Source organism: Zootoca vivipara, chromosome Z, assembly GCF_963506605.1.
Source record: "Zootoca vivipara chromosome Z, rZooViv1.1, whole genome shotgun sequence".
NCBI lineage: Eukaryota > Metazoa > Chordata > Lepidosauria > Squamata > Lacertidae > Zootoca > Zootoca vivipara.
The window spans coordinates 45899695-45921894 of NC_083294.1; the positions used below are offsets into that span (position 1 = coordinate 45899695).

Genomic DNA, 22200 nt, shown 5'->3' on the forward strand with positions numbered 1-22200 from the left:
CAGGAGAGCTGGGGAAATCAATGCGGTTGATGAATCTTTTTTTAACCTACCGTAACAGTTAAGGACAAGTTCCTCTTAATAGCCCCTAGTAATTTTTGAGTATACAATAACCAAGTGCTCAGTAATTAAGCCAAGTGCTTTTTTGTTGTTGTTGCAAAAAATAACATGAAGAACCACCAGCGACATCCAGGTGGCTTTTCTTATCTTGCCATGGCTTTTCACTTGCATGATCCAATTTGAAAAATGTGGTGCTCCTGAGAGCTAGATGGAAACTTCAGGCTCCAATGCAGTTTTGCCCAGAGATGTAGTGGTCCAAGATCAAAAGGGGTCAAAGACCCGCTCCTGTTTCTGCAGCAGAGTCCCTGTCTCCCACATCTTAGAGCCACAAGGACACTCTCCACCCTGTGACATTCAGAAGCATGATTGCCTCCAACCATAGAAGCAGAGCTAAGCCATTGTGGCTAGTAGCTGCTAGTAGCCCTCTCCTCCTCTATGAATTGGTCCAGCCCTCTTTTGTAGACATCCAAGTTGATGGCCATAACTGCCTCCTGTGGGAGGGAGTTCCATAGTTTAACTGTGCTGCATGGAGATCCAGCATTTCCAGTGGATATGGAGTGCCTCCTGTGCTTAATCAATGGCCTCTGAGTGTGTGCAGAGTGAATTCTCTCCACTCTCAGTAACCCCAGCCACCTGCCCTGCACCTCTGGGATTTTGGACTGCCTTTAATGGCAGAAGGCCCTCTTTCCAATAAACAATCCCCACGTCTTATCCTAGATGTTGAGTCCCATGCTCAGCAATGTCCCACCAGCATTTAGCAGAAGTGCACATTGTCCTCTAGCACAAAGCGAGGCAGGTGGTAGGAATGGATTATGATGGTTTCTGGGTTCTAGGGAGTTGGCTTTGGTAGGATGGAACACTCCTTAAAGTACAATCCTTTAATTGCAAACCATCGTTATTCATCCCACTGTAATCCCACCACATCCTTATCAAGGGAGTGCTGACCTTCTCTCCATCCATACAGCACAGTGGTTTGACTTTGCCCCCGGGGGCGCACTCCATTGTCCCTTGAGACAGGCAGAGGACAGCAAAATCCCAACCCAACTAGCTTTACTCAAAAGCACTGTTATCTTTTTTAGTTCTGAGGTGCAAATTTTTCACTTGAAGGCCTCTCTGGAGTCTGGCAAGTCCCCGCTAACGCCTTCTGCTGCTTCAGGAATCAAAGCTGCATTCACAGTTCCCCTCCCCCACTTCAAAATTAATTATAAACATTGTGCAGCGAATCACACCTGCTAAAAACACACATTTGAAACAAATCATGCTCCCACAACAGCTAATAATAAGTCTGCTGGCAGGCAATTGATAAAAGCCAGGGAGCTTACCCAAAGCATTATCACGGGAGGGCAGGGAGGGAGGAAATTCTCTGAGCTCACCACAGCGGGCTCTTTCAACCTCTTTTGCCATGTATTTCAGCTCAGGAAATGAAACGAAAGGAAGGAATAGAGGTTATGGCTTCAATAGGCTCTCCAACATTCAACAGCTCTGAATGAGGGATGTTGATGACAATTTGTACTAAGAGCATATATCACACATTCAAGGGCTCAAAGTGCATCACCTGCATTAGCAATTTGTCACCCTCAAAGCAGCCCGTAAGGTAGGTTAGTGTTAGTGATGGCTGGTGTCCTGGCTTGAGCTTGTAGGCAGGGCCAGAGCCAAAGTCAGGTAGGGCCAGGGGCGGAGTGAGCAGCCGATGGCAGACATTTGGTGCACCGCCTGCCCATGACTCCCAAGCCTCCCCCAAGCTGTCAAAAAGAAGGGGAAGGGGAAATGCCGCCGGCAAAGTGCCACAGCTCCCCGCTTCCCCTGAGGGCTTGGGGTAGGCTTGGGAATTGCAGGCAGGTGGCGCACCAAATGTCACCCCCCCCCTCAGCGAAGGCAACCGGGATGATCCACCCACACCACACATCCCTTCCTCTGCCCAGGGGCGTACCCAGGATCAAAATTGGGGGGGGCAAGGGGCCACAGTGGGAATGTGGGCGGGGCTACATGGCCTGCGCCCTCCCAGCTCTTCCGAGGAGGCGGCCCCACGCGCCGGGAGCGGAGCTCCAGAGGCGTGCGGGAAACGCGAGCCTGTGGCTGCCTCCTCCGCTTACGCTCCCCACTCCCGCTTAGCGATCCTCCGCTTACGCTCCCCGCGCGCCTCTGGAGCTCCACGCCGGGAACGGGAGCCTGAGGCTGCCACGCCTGCGCCCCTCAGCCTTTTGCTTCTGGGGGGGCAATTGCCCCCTCCTGCCCCCCTGCCTACGCCCATGCCTCTGCCCCTGCCAGGAACAAGAGCAAGGAGGGGGAAAGGTGGGATAAGGGCCAGCAGAGGGGCTAAACAGAGAAGATGCCACTTATGCACCCCTCAAAAAGAGGAAACTCGTCACACCCACCCCAAAAAGGGCAAAAGAGAACTGAGAAATGTGTAACACTTCCACAACCTATTTGCATATGTTTTATATGGGTAGGTACAAATGTGCAAATAGCTGCTCTGATTCAGAAAGCCATATAGCCCCACCATGGCCAAGGTGTCTTCTGTGCCTGCTCAACCTGCTGTCCAGGTACTCAAAGTTGATGGGGGAGCATCATACGGCCCTTGCTAATCTCCCTCTGGTTCTAACCCACCCCTGGGGGAGGGGTTCCCTAGCTGGTGCCTCCCACCACTCCTCATTGTTCATAAAGTCCCTGACACCTGGTCTCTCTAAGGTCCTAGTATGACCCTCTAACTCAGGGGTTGTCAACCTGCCCCCTACCGCCTACTAGTGGGCGTTTCAGGATTCTAGGTGGGTGGTAGGGCGTTCTACAGCACAAGCTAAATCCTCCTTCCATCAAGCATTGCTGGGCAGTGAGGAAATTTTACCATCAAGAAAGATGCATTAGTGGGTGGTAAGTATAAAAAGGTTGACTACCCCTGCAACTAGTACACGGCACTATTTGTGCTCTCTGTGTTCAAGTGACTGGGAGCCTTTTCACAATGCAAGCAAACTTCTGCTATGAATATGGTAACTTTTAAGTCATAGGGGGAGGAAACAGCAACATATCAGTGTTACTTCAAGAAGCTCCACAACTGTAGGATAAGTTGAATACTGAAATAGTGTGGCCTAATTGCTAGGACCTCCTTCTTAAGCAGGTGGAGTCTGCACCGTGCCAAAAACAGGGTGTGTTTGTTTGTTTGTAACCGTTCATGTTTGGGAGTGCAGGGTGCAAACCAGTCCCCTTGGGACCCTCTGCATTCACAAACCCTTCCCCTCCCTAAACAATTCTGCCAGGATTTATGGCCTTGACATAGGATGATCCCCTTGGATTCCATTTCTTGTCGAAATGCAAAGAAATTAATTTTCTGGTCATAATTTCAGGGCCTCTGGGACGTTATCAGGAGGAGAGTAAAAATAGAAGATCGTTATGGTGTCAGGTAATGTGGACAAGTGTGACTAATAACCGGAGTGTCATTGATTTAATAATCTAATATAACGTCTCTGCACACTCAGCGCTTGAGCTCAGTGAGAGCAGATAAAGATTTAAGCCTGGCTGCGGCAGCCGATTAAAATCACCGCCTCAGCTTGCAGGCTTACTGTCAGATCATCAGGGTGGGAGATAAGTAACCCGTGGCTGGCATCCAAAATAAAGTTCAGGGTGAAGGAGGGGGTGGCCGGCCCTGGAAACACAGAGCTGGGGAGCAGAGAAGTTTTAGCCCTCTTCAGACCTTCTTCTTCCAAGCTAAGCCAACAAATGGGGCGGGCCTTAAGTTAAGTAGTTGCTATTTCATTTTTAAAATACAGTGAGATGGTATACATTATATGAAACTGCAATAAAACATCCATAAATACTGGTTGGTAAAGGGTAACGGTAAAGGACCCCTGAACGGTCAAGTCCAGTCAAAGGTGACTATGGGGTTGTGGCGCTCATCTCTGCTTTCATGCCAAGAGAGCCGGTGTTTGTCCACAGACAGCTTTCCAGGTCATGTGGTCATCATGACTAAACCGCTTCTGGCACAATGAAACATCATGACGCAGCGCACGGAAACACTGTTTACCTCCCTGCCAGAGCGGTACCTATTTATCTACTTGCACTTTGATGTGCTTTCGAACTGCTAGGTTGGCAGGAGCAGGGACCAAGCAACAGGAGCTCACCCCGTCGCAGAGATTCAAACCACCAACCTTCTGATCAGCAAGCCCAAGAGGCTCAATGGTTTAGACCACAGCGCCACTCGCATCCCTGTTGGTTGGTAAAACTACCAACCAACACTTGTTGGTGTGTGAATAGCACTGCTCTTTAGCAGATATCTTTTTTTATTCCTATTGCATTTATGTATCACCCTCTTCTTTGAGGAGCTCAAAGTGGTGTTCAAGGTTCTCCCCCCCCCCCCATTTAATTCCCACAAGAACCCCGCGAGGTAGGTTAGACTGAGAGGCAAAACCAGTGAACGCCATGGCTGAGGGGGCATTTGAACCCTGGTCTCTTGGGTCTGACACTCTAAATGCTGCACCACCAGTGACATAGAGAGAAGGCAAGAGAAGGCAGGAATGATTCCTGCTGAACCATACTAAGGTATCGGTCCCTAGTAAAGGCCAACTGAACCTCAGGGGCTCCTTATCCAGTTTGAAACCCTGTTTCTCCAAGGCTCTAAATGTGGGGGGAGTGCCCCCCTTTCATAACTAGAGGACTTAAGGGACAACACCGTTCTTGCTGTAAGAGCATTTGGGTATGTGTGGCAGGGCTAACCGCCCCTGAAGAAACCCCACGGATGAGTGGGGGGTCTAAAGGATCCAGCAGAGCATGGAGAACCCGCCACGACCTCAATTTACCCTTCGCTGCGTTGCGAGGCTGGAGTCCACTCATGGCTTCTTCTTTTTTAATAAACATTTTTATTAGATTTTCCAATTTAAATATCTAATCCATTTTCAAATTATACAAATTATACAAATATCAATTAAACAATCCAAATCTTCTGCCAAATTATACAGATTTAAATTTGACTTCCCATGCTTCAGACTCAGAAAGCCTAGTCCTCTTATAGTCACTGCTTTCTAATCAATAAAGTCCAGATCTTATCCAATAGTCTATTAAAATCCTTCTATCTTCTTTCAAGCCCCTGAATTTTTTGAGCAATCAAGTTTGACCAAACCATATTTATTTCTGTGTGAATTTATGCCTATGATTCCTCTGTAAATTAGCACTGCCTCTTCTCACGCTGGTATCTTGCCAAGTCCATCCAGAAATCCAAAAATCCTTCTCGCAGCCAGCAGCAGCCATCTTTGAGCAGTCCCCATAAATCAAACCTTTAATCATCTGTGATGTTTTCTCCAGATCGCTCCAGATCGCTACTCAATATAGCATTTTCGGGGGAGATTTGCCAGATCAGAACTATAAACACACATCTAATGTCTTATTTATGGCTCTTTCCCCCTTTGACTAATATTGCAGCTGGCTTTGTCTCCAGTATGGTGGAATCTAAATTATAGCTGCGTCATAACTCTAATGTGTCAGCGAAGGTAGCCAAATTCTGTGCTAGAGCCATAAAAATTCAGTCTAATCTAATTAGCAGTGTCCAAATATCTTCAGAACTTCTTCCGGACTAGCCCAGTGTTATTAAGAGGGCCCAGTGTTATTAATCGCTGTAGTCTATTTTTAGATTATTACTGTTTTTCTTTTATTGTTTTATGTTTTGCATATTTATGTGTGCTGGTCAAGAACCGTAATAAATCTATCTATCATCTATCTATCTATCTATCTATCTATCTATCTATCTATCTATCTATCTAATGTCTTATTTATGGCTCTTTCCCCCTTTGACTAATATTGCAGCCGGCTTTGTCTCCAGTATGGCGGAATCTAACTTATAGCTGCGTCATAACTCAAAAGTTTCTTGACAGGTTTCCAGCCTCTAATGAGATTGTTTCTCTTTGATGCCCATATTTTGAGGAATCTTTAACCACATTCCAAGCAAATCTAAGAGTACCTACTTTGATTATTTATATTTTCAATTCACACAGTTTATTTTTTTAAAAAAAACAAACATATTAATTCAATAAATTTCCCAACATTTATAAATGTTGTTTACGGTTCTTCAGGCGGGAGTTTTGTTAAGTGAATTGTAAAACACAGTAAAGCAAAATTATAAAGTTCTCGCTCCCCCCCTTCAGCTCCATCACATACCATTTCTACTTGGTTACGTTCCTCTGTTATCTTTTGTTTTCTCAGTGGCTGAGCTTAGCAGTATAAATCTTCTTTCCTTCTCTGAAGCCTGTCCACAACTTATATCCAATCTTTCTCTTGTCATGGAGCCTGTTTTAGTTCGTAGAGACAGTGTCCGGGGGATCCAGACTCCCTCGGGGGCTTTCCATCCAGTGCCCCCAGCCTCTCCCTCCATCCAAAGTCAAAGCTGGTAGTGGGCAACTGCGGATGAGACTGCATCTTCCCATACCCCGGGAAGACTTCAGGAGGCTGCATACTCCCCTTTACAGTCTCATAAATTACCCCGTGGAAGCCGGAGAGATGATATTTTCAGCCATCTTCTACGGCGATCCAAGCGGAAGTTGGAGTCCGCTCACGGCTTCAACGCACCCTGCAGCTGAAGCCACATGCAGTCACCATAAGCAGCGGATTTTCCAATCAGAGGTAATGACCAAATTAAAGCTTTTAAGAGGAATTTAGATCCAAATTTATTGATTTGCCAAAACAGAAGCAAAAAAGGAAGTCAGCTTCCATTTTCTGTGGACAGGCTCTGTAAGGGAACTTTTTGTGAATGGGAGCAGAGCATATTAGCAGCAGCTAAAGGAGACTACAGTGGTACCTCGGTTTATGAACACAATTGGTTCCGGAAGTCTGTTCATAAACTGAAGCGTTCATAAACTGAAGCGAGCTTTCCCATTGAAAGTAATGGAAAGTGGATTAATCCGTTCCAGACAGGTCCGCGGAGTACTTAAACTGAAGCGTTCATAAACTGAAGCATGGGTGTAATTGGTTCCGGAAGTCTGTTCATAAACTGAAGCGTTCATAAACTGAAGCGAACTTTCCCATTGAAAGTAATGGAAAGTGAATTAATCCGTTCCAGATGGGTCCGCGGCATTCATAAACCGAAAATTCATAAACCGAGGTGTTCATAAACCGAGGTTCCACTGTATTTAGCAACTTTGGAACAGAAGAGATATATCCCCTCTCTTTGGATACATATTGGATACAATTTATTCGGTTGTTCTTCAGCAGGGTAACTTTGAAACATCAATTGGCAACTGGGCCAACTGACAGACTGAGTGATATCTGGCAGAGCAGCAAAAGGCTCTTGTTTAAATAGGCTCTTGGGAAATACAAGAGGCACAAACCTTGGAGGCTTGCAGGACTTGGAGGCACAAACCGAGGCTTGCAGGACAACTCTCTACCTTCATTGGGGGGGGGGGAATCTCCCAGGAAGGGAAGAGACCTTGGAACACCTGGAGTTGGAGTTGGATTAAAAGTGCTGATTGAAGACTAGGAACTTTACTGAAATACTTCTGCCAGCAAGTAACTTCTCAACAGGCTCTGATGTCTTTAGAAGCATATCTCTTGGAATTTATAATTTGGAATTTGGATTATAATACATTACCGTGTTTCTCATATTTATTTTTTCCTCAAAAAAACACACCATGGCTTATTTTCAAGGGATGTCTTATTTTTTTAATTAAGTACCGTACTTTTGCAGTCTGAGGGCTTCAAGCACAGTGCGCTAAGGGTACTGCCAGGTCCCAGGGCTTCGGGCTTCACGCGCCACGGCTCCTGCCGGCTCCCGGGGCTTAGCGCTGCTTCAGTTCAGGTCCAGCCAGGTCCTGGGCTTCACGTGCCGCGCGCTGAGGCTCTTGCCTGGTCCCAGGGCTTCACCGCGGCTCCTGCCAGCTGTCTTGAGCTGCGGGTCCAGCCGGGTCCTGGGGGTTAGCGCGCACGCGCGCTGAGTCTCTTGCCGGGTCCCAGGGCTTCGCCGCGGCTCCTGCCAGCTGCCGTGGCTTGAGCTGCGGGTCCAGCCAGGTCCCGGGGGTTAGCGCGCGTGCTGAGGCTCTTGCCGGATCCCAGGGCTTCGCCACGGCTCCTGCCGGCTCCCGGGGCTTAGCGCTGCTTCAGTTCAGGTCCAGCCAGGTCCTGGGCTTCACGCGCCGCGCGCTGAGGCTCTTGCCTGGTCCCAGGGCTTCACCGCGGCTCCTGCCAGCTGTCTTGAGCTGCGGGTCCAGCCGGGTCCTGGGGGTTAGCGCGCACGCGCGCTGAGTCTCTTGCCGGGTCCCAGGGCTTCGCCGCGGCTCCTGCCAGCTGCCGTGGCTTGAGCTGCGGGTCCAGCCAGGTCCCGGGGGTTAGCGCGCGTGCTGAGGCTCTTGCCGGGTCCCAGGGCTTCGCCGCGGCTCCTGCCAGCTGCCGTGGCTTGAGCTGCGGGTCCAGCCGGGTCCCGGGGGTTAGCGCGCGCGGGCTGAGGCTCTTGCTGGGTCCCAGGGCTTCGCCGCAGCTCCTGCCAGCTGCCGCGGCTTGAGCTACGGGTCCAGCCGGGTCCCGGGGGTTAGCGCACGCTGAGGCTCTTGACGGGTCCCAGGGCTTTGCCATGGCTCCTGCCAGTTGCCGCGGCTTGAGCTACGGGTCCAGCCGGGTCCCGGGGGTTAGCGCGCCGCGCGCTGAGGCTCTTGTGGGGTCCCAGGGCTTCGCACAGGGGACACCGAGGCTCCTGCTGGGTCCCGCGGCTTCGCCTCTCGCTTGGTCGGGGCTTTGCGCTGGAGCTTATTTTCGGGGTATGCCTTATTTTTCACCAACCCTTGGAAATCCTGCCATGGCTTATTTTTTGGGGATGCCTTAAAATATGAGAAACACGGTAAAACACTTTGGATTACAAATATTTTGGATTACAGTCGGATTACAGTCAGAAACTATAGACTAACTCTCATTCCTAACTCTCATTCCTCCACAGTTGAAGAAGGGAAAGAACTGTGGAGAGAAGTATATTTCTTTCTTCTTCTTTTTATATGGTGTATCTGTATGTTCGCCTAACTTTTGGTTGCATTTAATTGGTGAATTATTTGTGTAACATATGGTCTGTTTTCGGTGGTGGTGGGATCTGGCGGTAGTAACAAAATAACTTTTGGTTGGAAGGGGACTGTGATAAATTAATATTGGCTACTTTTGCTTTTCACTGGTATTTCGGTCTTTTTATTTCCTTTTTACTTTGGTTTCTGTCTCTTCTCTGTAGCGGCAAAAGGGCCCCAAAGTAAAACTTTTAAGGATTAGTTTGGGAGTGGGCAAATACTTTGAGAAGGCTGCATATATGCAGAAGGCAATAAACAAACAAACAAATCCTTGAGAACAACAATGGTTCACTACCACCCATGTATAGGACTTGTGGTTTTAAACTACTTAATCTTGTTTCTCTTGGCATGCTGTCACATTCTCTGCCTTGGTTCGTGGATTGAGAACTAGTGTTGGTCTGACATGGTCGAAACAAAATAAAAAAATTCCTTCCAGTAGCACCTCAGAGACCAACTAAGTTTGTCATTTGTATGAGCTTTCGTGTGCATGCACACTTCTTCAGATACCTGAGCGCTGCTAGCTTAATCTGAGAATGAGTTGTGCATCCAGCTGGATTGGGTTTGATATTCACCATTTGCAGTTCCATATTTGCCATATTCTTCGCATGGTGATGTATGCTCCACACTTAAGTTTTGCAGGGGGGGGGGGAGAGAGATGGCTTCCCCCTTCTCTTTCTCTTTCCCCTAAATGTTGACTTGCCTATCATTCCTCCACCAGTGTTTATGGTGGAGAGAGAAAGCAGAAGAATATATCCTGTGCTGCTTTTTAATCCTGGTTTATTTTACTATTGCATCTCTTCTTCCATCCAGGAGATTTATAGCGGTATTAGTTTCCTTCTTGTGGGCTCATTTCATAGAACTACAGGGTAATCATTTTGAAAGCTGGGAGCTGACAGGAAAATTAGGAGATTAGATAATGTTCACATTCTAGCCAGTCTCTTGGGCCACAATCCGTCTCTAGCAGCAAGGCCCATTGAACTCAACAGATTCTGAGTAAACATATATAAGTTTGTACCATCAGAGAGAGAAACAAGAATGTTTGAGTGGCAGAATGAAGAGAACTTAGGCTACAATTATAACCTCACCTGAGAGTAAGCCCCAATGAAATCAACAGGACTTACTTCTGAGTAGACATGGTTAGGATTGCACTGTAATGGCCTATGAATGTACGATGCATGAATCCTATCTATTTTACATTTACCTCCACGTGTGTCAAAGGCCTGGAAATGATGCCTTATGAGGAACGGCTTAGGGAGCTGGGCATGCTTAGCCAGGAGAAGAGAAATTTAAGGGGTGATATGATAGCCATGTTCAAATATATTAAAGGATGCCATATAGAGGAGGGAGAAAGGTTGTTTTCTGCTGCTCAAGCGGACACAGAACAATGGATTCAAACTACAAGAAAGAAGATTCCACCTAAACATTAGGAAGAACTTCCTGACAGTAAGAGCTGTTCGACAGTGGAATTTGCTACCAAGGAGTGTGGTGGAGTCTCCTTCTTTGGAGGTCTTTAAGCAGAGGCTTGACAGCCATATGTCAGGAATGCTTTGATGGTGTTTCCTGCTTGGCAGGGGGTTGGACTGGATGGCCCTTGTGGTCTCTTCCACCTCTATGATTCTATGTGTATCCCATCTTTTATAATTCTTCTTTCCCCTCCATTTTATCTTCACAACAACCCTGTGGAGCAGGCTAGGCTGAGAGAGGCACATGCAGGCATTTGGCGTGCTATGCAAGTGCCCATCTAAGCAAATACCGTATTTTTCGTTCCATAAGACACACTTTTTTCCTCCTAAAAAGTAAGAAGAAATTCTGTGCGTCTTATGGAGCGAATGTGTGGTCCCTGGAGCTGAATTGTCCAGGGGCTAAAGGCAGATAGTGCTTTTTTTTCTTTTTAAAGAATGAGCTAAAGGCTAACAAGAGGTAAAGAGAAAGGAACCCGCTGATTGCAAGAGATCAGGGAGGGAGATAAGAGAGCTAGCTCCCTTCCTGGCCCCTTGCATAGGCATCAATTGTTGTCTGCAGAGGGAGACATGTGACTGGCTGATTAGATTATCTGTCTGGAAAATGTAGAAATGCAGAGAAGCTAGAGAAGCTGCAGAACTGTGAGTTGAATCCCATGTAAACAGGATTTTTTCCCTTTGCAAGGAAACTCAGCAACTTTGAGCTGATCCAAAAAATGGAGCTTTCCCGCTTTGCAAAAAAGATGCACAACACTGAGCTGACTTTAATGTCTCTCACTGGTACTCCATCTACACACTCCAGAGGCAGGCCATATTTCGTCCTGTGAGTATTAGCCCTGCGCAGCCATGCCCACCTAGGCAGGCCTGCAGCCCCCTCTCCATGGCCCCAATAGAGGCTGGGAGCTGCATCATCTTCCTCATCAGAGGACTCGCTAGATGTAGCAATAGAAGAGGAAGTATCCCCTTCCCTTCGCCTCTTAGCTCTGTGCCTGGGATGACGGCTCTTGCATCGCTTGCCTCCAGAAGATGGTACCTTCAGCACCAGCAAATTCTCCTCAGAAGATTGGGCGTTGAACACTTCCCTTGGGGGAGGAGAGTGAACCTGTAAAAAAGGAGAAACGGAGGGGTGTGAGGAGCTTTGCAGAGAACACAAACTGCCCCCCTGCCACCTAGCAGGGGGCTCTAAAGTACCAGGAACCTGGGAGGCTGATTGCAGGTGAGACAGGCCTGAGGGGGATGGGCCCTGACTGTCAGGGCCCAAGCCTCCCCGCTGGCCTGAAGCACTGGCTGGTACCGTGGCAGCAGGTTGCTGAAGCTGGGAAAATAAAACCCCAGAAGGATCCAGTTGCTCACTCCCTTCGCTCTCAGAAGGGGCCTGCACCTCATAAACAGTGACTGAAGTAGAAGGGCCCAGCTGCGAAGCAGGCGGCCCACCACAAAAGCGTTGCACTAAGGAATCAACCTCAGCGAAAAATCTGGTCAAAGCCATAGGATTGGATCCCACATCAGCCATAATAGACTGTAAACGCTCTGTAATATTTGAGGGCAAGGCCGGAGGCAGGGCAGAACAGAGCACCTGAGAAGGGACTCTTATTGCCCTTCTCCCAGGGACCGCAAGGCTTGGATTGCATTTAACCTGCATTGTGGTAAAGCTAGCAAAAGCCGAAATAATTTAATGAAAGTAAATAATAAACTGGGCAACAAAGATAGCGCTCCCGTCAAATTAAGATGCTGCCCAGCACAAGACGGCACTCAAGCCAAAACAAAATGGCTCCCAAGAAGAAGAAGGCCAGGACCAGAAAATGGCACTCCCGCCAAAATTCCCTCCCGCTTCCCTGGAGGCCAGGAATTAATTCTCCCAAATGCGCAGCAGTGCGAGCAAAAAATTTAGCAGCCAGAGAGCAGCTAAATGAGAGGGAAACTCTCAGTAAAGTGAGCAAAATAAAAGGGGCAAATAACCCAAGCCGTGTCTACCGCGAGCTACAAGCCTAGTGAAATGGCAAGCCTCGGTGCTGCAGCCACAGCAGCAAAGCATAGCCCAGTACACACTCAGATCGGAAACCAGATACGGGACTGAACTAAAATGCTCAGGGAAACTGAAATGGGGTTGAACCACGAACTGCAAATTGGCCAGGCTACAAAGGGGGCAAAGCCCCAAGGGCAAAAGGCCCCTGAAAGAGTGACTCCCTACAGGGAGCCAGCCCCCATCATCCTGACGTCCACCTCGCCAAGCACAGAGAGTAGCAGTGGGTCTGAAGCAGCCAGGGGGGAGGGGAAGGACTCAGAGGGAGAGAGAAATCAGCGTGAGGAACAATGGGAAAGCTCAGGGTGGAGAGATGCAGGCAGGAGCTCAGGGATGTTAGAGAGCCCTGTAACCAACCGCTCAGGGAGGAGACTGAGAGGGCATCGCTCCTTCCGGCTCAAGAGTTAAGGAGAGCGCCGTGACGCAGGTCAAGGGGGAGGCGTTTTGGGTGCCCCAACTACTTTGCTGGCACAAGAATAGATTCCGTCATTGCCGGATTCTGATTCGGGATGAGAGGTCATGTTTTAAGCTGTCTCTGCACTGTAAATATATTGCACAATAAAAGTCTTTAAAGAAAAATTATACTCAAGCGGAGTTACTCTAGAGTAGCTACGACAACCCTCTGACAGCCTGTAAATAAAGAGCTGGGGGGGGGGGGGCACAGAGGAATAAAAGAAGAAAATAAATCCAAAGGACAAATTAATTCGAAAAGGCTCAAAATACCGTAAGGAGATTAAGCTAAGGGACAAAACGGAAAATAAAGGGGAAATTGATATGATTCACCGTCTCGAAGACTGCTCTCCTCTGGAGGATCGCTGTTTCCTTCAGGTTAGCAGCGGACAGGTACTGTTCCGATGCAAAGAGCCTGAAAGAGGAAGCTCAGGGCATGTGCACCTGGATATATAGTGGTCCCTCGAACTGCTTTGACTGGTGTCCCACTAGCCCAATTGCTCCCTGGTTCGAGGGACCACCAGTAAGGTGTTATGGCTGCTCCAATTATCCCACCCACAACACAAGGCCTGGTTGCCAGGTCCCACCGCAACATGTGCCCTCTGTTTAGGGAGGACCCGATTTGGGAAATATGGATTTAAGTGCTCTTTGCTGAGACCAGTGCTAAATATGAGCAGATCTTATCTTGCCACCCTGTTGCTAATCAAACTCTGCAGCATTGGAAAGTCTGCTGTTTAGAAAGCCCCACAAGGGCCATATCAATATTATATTAAGTTGCATTTAATTAGCATAATTTGCATGCCATTTTCATGAAGACTGTGCCTTTCTGATGCAAGGAAGATAGTTTTTTAACCAGACACATTTGGGATAGGAAAAGCTTTCCTGATGGGTACAAGCTGCATATACAACTCAAGCAGTTCTGTATAACCTAACAAAAACAAAAGACAAACAGCAGGCCCTTGGACTTGTTTAGCAGGTGCAACTGATGGGTATGTTGCTACTTAAGCAAACAATGGTTAAGGATTGCTGCTGGGTTCACGTATTTTGCCGAGTGATAGTTAAAACAAACCAAGTTTTATAAACCAGCAACAAACTATGGCTTCAGATTGCAGGTATGTATGTATGTATGTATGTATGTATGTATGTATGCCAATCTTTATAAACCATCTTTTAAATCAGTAAACATATGCACAACCATCCTTGCACCCTGGAGAGGTCACTTTGGTGCTGCTAACACAGCAAAAGCAACACAGGGAGGCAGCAGTTAGCGGTCTCTACAGGCACAGACTTTGCCCCCTGAGGAGCACCCCATTGTCTTTTGAGACAGACGGGTGCTGGCAATAATCCATAAAAATGCAATTCAAAACATCAGTAGATACGGGTTGGTGAAAAAGAGAAATTCATATTGTGAAGGACTGCCTAAGCAGTGGAGTTTTCAGAAGACATCTCAAAGAAGACAGGGACAGTTCCTGCCAAACTTCTGGTGGTAGGGAGTTCCACAGGTCAGGGCCTGGCAGGGTTGGGGGAAACCACTAGAAGTGCCTCATTAGAGATGCTCAGTTACTGAGGTGGAATGTAAAGAGTCAGGTGGTACTTCGGGCCTAAATTATGCTATATAATAATGTCCATGTTGTCCCTGCGTCCAGATGTCCCGTGTGTCCCTGGGTCACTGCGCATGTGCCCCAGGGATACAGGGATTGGACAGCAGAGACTGCGCGCGCGCGCACTCTCCCCCCACTCTGCCTCCTCCAACCGCCGCTCCCGCCGGGGTGGAGGCCGGCGAAGGCCTCCTCACAACCCTCCCTGGCCGTGAGGAGCGGCGGTTGGAGGAGGCGGGGGGGGGGGGAGAGTGCGCGCGTCCTTCCTGTCGGCGGCTGGGGGAGAGGAAGGAAGGAGGAGAAAGCGCCGCTTTCTCCTCCTCCGTTCCTGTCCCCCTGCCGCCGACAGCAAGGACGGGTCCCAGGGTTCGGAGAAGCGCTGCGCAAGCGCTTCTCCGAACCCTGGGATGTCTGCTTCCTGTCGGCGGCTGCGGGAGAGGAACGGAGAAGGAGAAAGCAGCGCTTTCTCCTCCTCCGTTCCTGTCCCCCTGCCGCCGACAGCAAGGACGGGTCCCAGGGTTCGGAGAAGCGCTGCGCAAGCGCTTCTCCGAACCATGGGATGTCTGCTTCCTGTCGGCGGCTGCGGGAGAGGAACGGAGGAGGAGAAAGCAGCGCTTTCTCCTCCTTCGTTCCTGTCCCCCTGCCGCCGATAGCAAGGACAGGTCCCAGGGTTCAGAGAAGCGCTGTGCAAGCGCTTCTCCGAACTCTGGGATGTCTGCTTCCTGTCGGTGGCTGCAGGAGAGGAACGGAGGAGGAGAAAGCAGCGCTTTCTCCTCCTTCGTTCCTGTCCCCCTGCCGCTGACAGCAAGGACAGGTCCCAGGGTTCGCAGAAGCGCTGCGCAAGCGCTTCTCCGAACCCTGGGAGTTCTGCTTCCTGTCGGCGGCTGCGGGAGAGGAACGGAGGAGGAGAAAGCAGCGCTTTCTCCTCCTCCGTTCCTGTCCCCCTGCCGCCGACAACAATGACAGGTCCCAGGGTTCGGAGAAGCGCTGTGCAAGCGCTTCTCCGAACCCTGGGAGGTGTCCTTGCTGTCGGCGGCTGCGGGAGAGGAACGGAGGAGGAGAAAGCAGCGCTTTCTCCTCCTCCGTTCCTGTCCCCTTGCCGCCGACAGCAATGACAGGTCCCAGGGTTCGGAGAAGCGCTGCGCAAGCGCTTCTCCGAACCCCAGGATGTTCTAGAGCCCGTTATTGAACGGGCTGAAATACACTAGTAGAATCATAAAATCATAGAATTGTAGTTTCTCTACCACAGAACTAAGGCTCTTCACCACTTGGCTGACAATAGCAGCATGGCAGGTTCCTATGAAACAGGGAGGTCACAGCGCCCTCCCCTAAGGAATGTCACCTTTCCATCCCTGGGAGGTTGAATCCATGGACAGGCTGTTGCTCTTGTTACTCTTTCCACACTAAGTGGAGCCACAACTTTCAATATTTGTGTGTGCATGAAGTAACCCTTGGCCAAGGCTGCCAGACAAGTCCTGCCTGCTTAAATGCAGTTTCGCATCAGGCTGCCCAAAGTGTTATACCATCCGACATTTCTCTGATGAAAATAGGGATGTCCCATTCCATAATGATAATTTTACTATTTATACCCCACACATCTTCCTGGGTTGCCCCAGCCACTCTGGGAGGCTTCCAACATAAATAAAAACATAATAAAACATTAAACATTAAGAAAACTTCCCTATACAGGGCTGCCTTCAGATGACTCGGGGGTCGGATAACTCCATGCCCTCCGATATTTCTCAGATGAAAGCAGGGCCATCCCAAGGAAAAGTGGGACATTCCAGGATCAAATCAGAAACCAGACGGTTTCTCTAAATCAGGGGTGCCCCTGGAAAATAGGGACACTTGGAGGGTCTGGTGTTGCTTCCTCACCATGTGACTTGTGATTATTTCCCCACCCCGCTTCCCCACCCCCCCCACCTGACTGTTCTTATCTAAACCCCTCGGAGCACCTCTTTGGAAAGCAGAAAGCTGCCAAACGCTGATAGCTGTGCCTATTCTCCCTGAGCCTCTTGGATCTGGAACAAATAGCTTGTGTATGGTGATTATACCCCTTCATTCCTACTTTATCTCACACTGACCACATATTAGTGAAATGGCACTCCCTCAAATACGAGGCTAATACCCAGAGAACCACACCGGGATGGCTGCCATTTCCCTCTATTCCCCTCCCTCCCTCCGCCCCTCCCTCTCCATCCCCGGGGCCTCTGTCTATTTATTTATTTATTTATTTAAATGTTTTATTTAAGCGTATTTACAAACAAACAAACAAACAGAGGTACATACACTTAGCCCGAAAAACCAAAGAGAGTAAAGGGAAAGGGTAAGAAAGAAAGAAAGATGATGTACCACCCCCATTTGACTCCCCTCCACCAGCACTGGTCACTTTTCATTTAAGTTCTTATTTACATGGCATATCATTTATCACTGTAATTACTTTTTATAGTACTCTTATGGTATAACATCAAGTCACCTTACAAGCTTGGCCTAAACATATCAGCATGTTACCTTTAGAGCAGTGTTTGTTCATATATTCTTTGAACCATAACCATATTCTTTGAACCATAACCATAACCATTGTGTCCTTAATTTCTGGTGTGTTTGAAATCTTATTACCACAGTTAATTCTGCCAATTCTATAAACTCTGTTAGTTTGATTAACCAATCCTCTTTTGTAGGTATGTGATTTCCTTTCCAGTTCTTTGCAAGGTGTATTCTGGCTGCTGCGATTGCATATACTATGCTCAACAAGAATGTCTCAGGGTTTTTTTCTATAGATATTCTGAGCATTTTTTTAATTCTTCATGGATGCAGCTCCATTTATTTTATTTTATTACTTTTTCGCATCCCCACCATAAGTGCATCACAGTACCCTCAAATTCCCTGCACTTCCAGCAAAGGTTGGATTTGGTCTTACAGATTTTGGCAATCTTCGATGGTGTCATGTGCCATTTATAAAACATCCCAATAAGAATCAGACCAAGAACTCAGGCCAACAATACCATTCAATAATGAGAATAATCACTATTAACAAGCCAATTGTGAACACAGAAAACAAAATTACATGCAACCATACAAATTATGTAATAAACTTAATGTTTAAATAATATTCGCAAACTAAAAATTTCTCAGTTCAATAGTATCTAATTGAATAATTCAGGTTCCAGTTCCATTAAAGAGTCTTTTGATGCAAAATATCAATACGGCGGTTGGTGTAGAAGTCTTTTAGAGTCAGATAGAGACCACAATACTCTGAAGTCAGAAGCCAAGACAGGGCCCTGTTTCAGTGTCTTTAACCTTCATCAGCTGAAAGCATTGAATATTACATAATAACTAGAGGACACATACATATACTAGTTACATGAATTAAGATTAAAAACCATTAAAAATCATAAAATAACATGAAATAATATAGTTCCTCACCTAAGTTTAATGAGGTCAGCGTGTACCCAATTGTTCTCTGTAGGTCATTAAGATTGAGAGTGTATGTATGTCTTTTTATATAAAGGTAAAGGTAGAGGGACCCCTGACCATTAGGTCCAGTCGTGACTGACTCTGGGGTTGCAGCGCTCATCTTGCTTTATTGGCCAAGGGAGCCAGTGTACAGCTTCCAGGTCATCACAACGCCACTTCTGGCGAACCAGAGCAGCACATGGAAACGCCATTTACCTTCCCGCTGTAGCGGTTCCTATTTATCTACTTGCATTTTGATGTGCTTTCGAACTGCTAGGTTGGCAGGAGCTGGGACCGAGCAATGGGAGCTCACCCCGTCGCAGGTATTCGAACCGCTGACCTTCTGATAGGCAAGGTTAGGTGTGGTTCCCTAAGATTTCTTAAAGGAATAGAGTTTCGTTACCCAGAAGACAAATGCAAGCCAATTTGTGGTATCATAAGAGATGTGTAATCCTGGTAACTATTCAAGCCCATGGGAACCATTGTTTTAAGTAAATGAATAAACCGGGCCACCTGTTGTAATAATAATCTGTTAATATCTCTTTGATGGAATTGATCTATTCTGGGTTTCCAAATGATGAAAAATACAAAGTCGGCTTCATTATGTTTTTGTTGTACATAGTGTTCCACTAAATGGGCACCTAAGATTTTATTACGAATCCGAGAGCGATGTTGATTGATCCGCAGCTTTATCTGTCTGGTGCGCTTTCCTATGTATACTGTAGTTTCTTACAAGGGCACATCCATACAAATATGCAATTCTTAGTGTTGCAATTGCTAAAATGTCTGAGTTGAAATTTGAATCCTGTCTGTTCATGGATGAATTCTTTTACTTGAAGTGCATATTTACAGATACTACAGTTTCCACACCTATAATGTCCCTTTGTAGATTCTGTAGGATATATATTCAGGTCCTATTTTACTAAATATCCCGTAAGGATCTGGTTCTTTTCAAGCCAAATGGGGGTTTATGGCTTCCTGGAATATTGGCCATATTGGAATATCAGATGGCGATGTTTATGTATTATTTTCTTGATGGTAGGTGTATATTGTAATGTGGAGAATATACGATCTTCTTTTGACTTGTTGGTAGTTGTTGTGGTGAAAAGATCACATCTGTTTTTTGATCAGCTCTACATTTGGCTACAGGGAGTGTATTAAAGGTGTATCCCCATTGTAATAATGAATGTGTGAGATGGTCAGCCACTAATTTGTAATCATGATGTGATGATGCATTTCTTTTGAGCCTTAAATATTGACCATAAGGTAAGTTCTTGAGAAGATGAGGAGAATGAAAAGATGATGCATGAAGCAAAGAATTTCAATTAGTAGGTTTATGGAACGGACGGACCTTCAATTGTTGATGGTGATCTTTAAAAACTGTGACATCTAGAAAGTCAACAGTTCTTTCATGAATCGTTCAAAATAGTTGTATATGCGGGTCCTGTTCATTAATCCATTGTAGAAATGTGAGGCTGAATGTTGATCTTGTAGAACAAAAAATAAATCATCCCATTAGAGATAATATTTAAGGATTTTGGATCTAAAAGGATTACAAGTATTCAAAATGAAGATTTTCTCAAAATATATCATATAAATGTTGGCAATAGAAGGCGCACAAGAGGATCCCATGGCTACACCTTTGATTTGCAAATAAAACTGATTTAAATGTCGGAAAAAATATGATCCAAAATAATATCCAAGATGTCCATTAAAAAATATGTAGGAGGTTCTTTTGCCAGTCTAGAATTCAAAAGTGTTTCTATAATGGTTCTCACTTCTGGTAGTGGTATATTGGTGTACAAAGATTCAACATCCAGGGTTGCTAGGGAAGCCTCCCTTGGGACTGTAATGTTTTCAATGAGTCCAATAAATGTCTTCGTATCTAAAATATAGGATGGAGTATCAATGGCAAACAGATGTAAATAATGCTCCATGTATTGGCATATTGGTTTCAAAAGAGAGTCATTGCCAGGTATGATTGGTCTACCAGGTGGAGTATTGAGAGATTTATGAATTTTAGGTAGTACATAAAAAATTGGAGTGCGTGGATATTTGTTCAGGAAGAACTCTGTGGTTTTCATGTCCAGGTATCCCATGGTGATGCCTTCTGATAATACAGTACGGATTATACGAGATATATCATCAGTAGGAACTTTAGTTAATGATTCATAAAAACTGTTGTTCTTCAGTTGTCTATTCACCTCATTGATATAGTCTTGTGTGTTTAAGATAACTAAAGCTCCGCCTTTGTCTGCAGGTTTTATTATTGTATTTTTGTCCGAAAAAAGACTAGAGATAATCTCTCTATCATGTGATATAAAGTTCTTTTTGTTTTGTGGAGGTCTATGCTTTCCTATCCTTTCAACGTCTTCTAATACTACCTGATAGAACGTGTTCAGACATGCATTATCTATATGTGGGTTAAAAGACGATCGAGTACGAAATTGGGCAGGTGGTATCTTGGAATTACTGAAATAACATCTCAATTTCACAAGGCGTATCAATTTAAAGATGTCTATTCTAGTTTGAAATGCATTGTATTTCAGAGTGGGGACAAAGCCCAAGCCAAGATTTAGTACTCTTTCCTCTTCTTGAGTTAGCATACGGTTAGAAAGATTTACAACTAAAGACGGCATTGACGATTGTGACGTGAGAGGAAATCCTGTGGTCTTGTTTGGTAAGTTGTATAGGAGCGTAATCCATATTGTCTGGGTTGTCTAGGTTGTTGTCGTGTCTCATGCCCTGATCGTGTGCCACTATGATCTGAAAAGTCTATGCTACGTAATCCCTATGGTCACGTTCAAATTTTCCCAATTTCTCTGTTTTTATCTTTTCAGAATAAATCTTCAATTCAGCTTGTATTTCTTTAAATTTGGAGTCGAAAGTTTCCATGTTATCTTTCTTATGTAGTTCTTCAGTGATTCCTCCAATTTTCTGATCCAAACGGTTGGTCTCTTTAATGGCATGCTCTGTGATTAAAGTCATCAGATCAAAGGAGCATCTATTTAAAATGGACATCCATTTAAGTTTGAATTCTTCATGATGTATGAATAGAGTAGGTACTTTTTGGATGCGCAATCCTCTAGAAACTCTTTGGACTTTAGTATAATCTCCCATCTCCTTCATGGATCACTGCCTTGTCGTGGTAAAGGGGATTGAATAACTCAGAGAAGCTATGAGCTATGCCGTGCAGGGCCACCCAAGACGGACAGGTCATAGCTGAGAGTTTAGACTAAATGTTATCCACCTGGAGAAGGAACTGGCAAACCACTCCAGTATTTTGCCAAGAAAACTCCATGGACAGAGACAACAGGCATATAAATGTTATGACGCTGGAAGATGAGCCCCTCAGGTCAGAAGGTGTCCAACATGCTACTGAGGAAGAGCGGAGGACAAGTACAAGTAGATTCAGAGCAGATGAAGCGGCTGGGCCAAAGCCGAAAGGTCGCTCAGTGGCAGATATGCCTGGAAGCGAAAGGAAAGTCCAATGCTGTAAAGAAAAATATTGCATTGGAACCTGGAATGTAAGAACCATGAACCTTGGTGAGCTGCATGTGGTCAAAAATGAGATGGCAAGAATAAATATTGACATCCTGGGCATCAGTGAACTAAAATGGACGGGAATGGGTGAATTCAGTTTGGATGACCATAATATCTACTACTGTGGGCAAGAATCCCGTAGAAGAAATGGAGCGGCCTTCATAGTCAACAAAAGAGTGGCAAAAGCTGTACTAGGATGCAATCTCAAAAACAATAGAATGATCTCGATACGAATCCAAGGCAGAACTTTTAACATCACAGTAATCCAAGTTTATGCACCAACTACCGGTGCTGAAGAAAGTGAAATTGACCAGTTCTATGAAGACTTACAACACCTTCTAGAAATGACACTAAAGAAGGATGCTCTTCTCATTATAGGGGATTGGAATGCTAAAGTAGGGAATCAAGAGATAAAAAGAACAACTGGCAAGTTTGGCCTTGGAGTTCAAAATGAAGCAGGGCAAAGGCTAATAGAGTTCTGTCAAGAGAACAAGCTGGTCATCACAAACACTCTTTCCCAACAACACAAGAGACGACTCTACACATGGGCATCACCAGATGGGCAACATCGAAATCATATTGATTATATTCTCTGCAGC

The 22200-nt window shown here is 46.3% G+C and overlaps 1 non-coding gene across 1 annotated transcript; it reads right to left on the minus strand.

The window, feature by feature from the left end:
- Positions 1-976: 976 nt before the first annotated feature.
- Positions 977-1024, minus strand: LOC118084608 (U6atac minor spliceosomal RNA). The gene has a single exon (XR_004692530.1). It is a non-coding gene; the product is annotated as a U6atac minor spliceosomal RNA (small nuclear RNA).
- Between the last annotated feature and the right edge of the window lie 21176 nt (positions 1025-22200).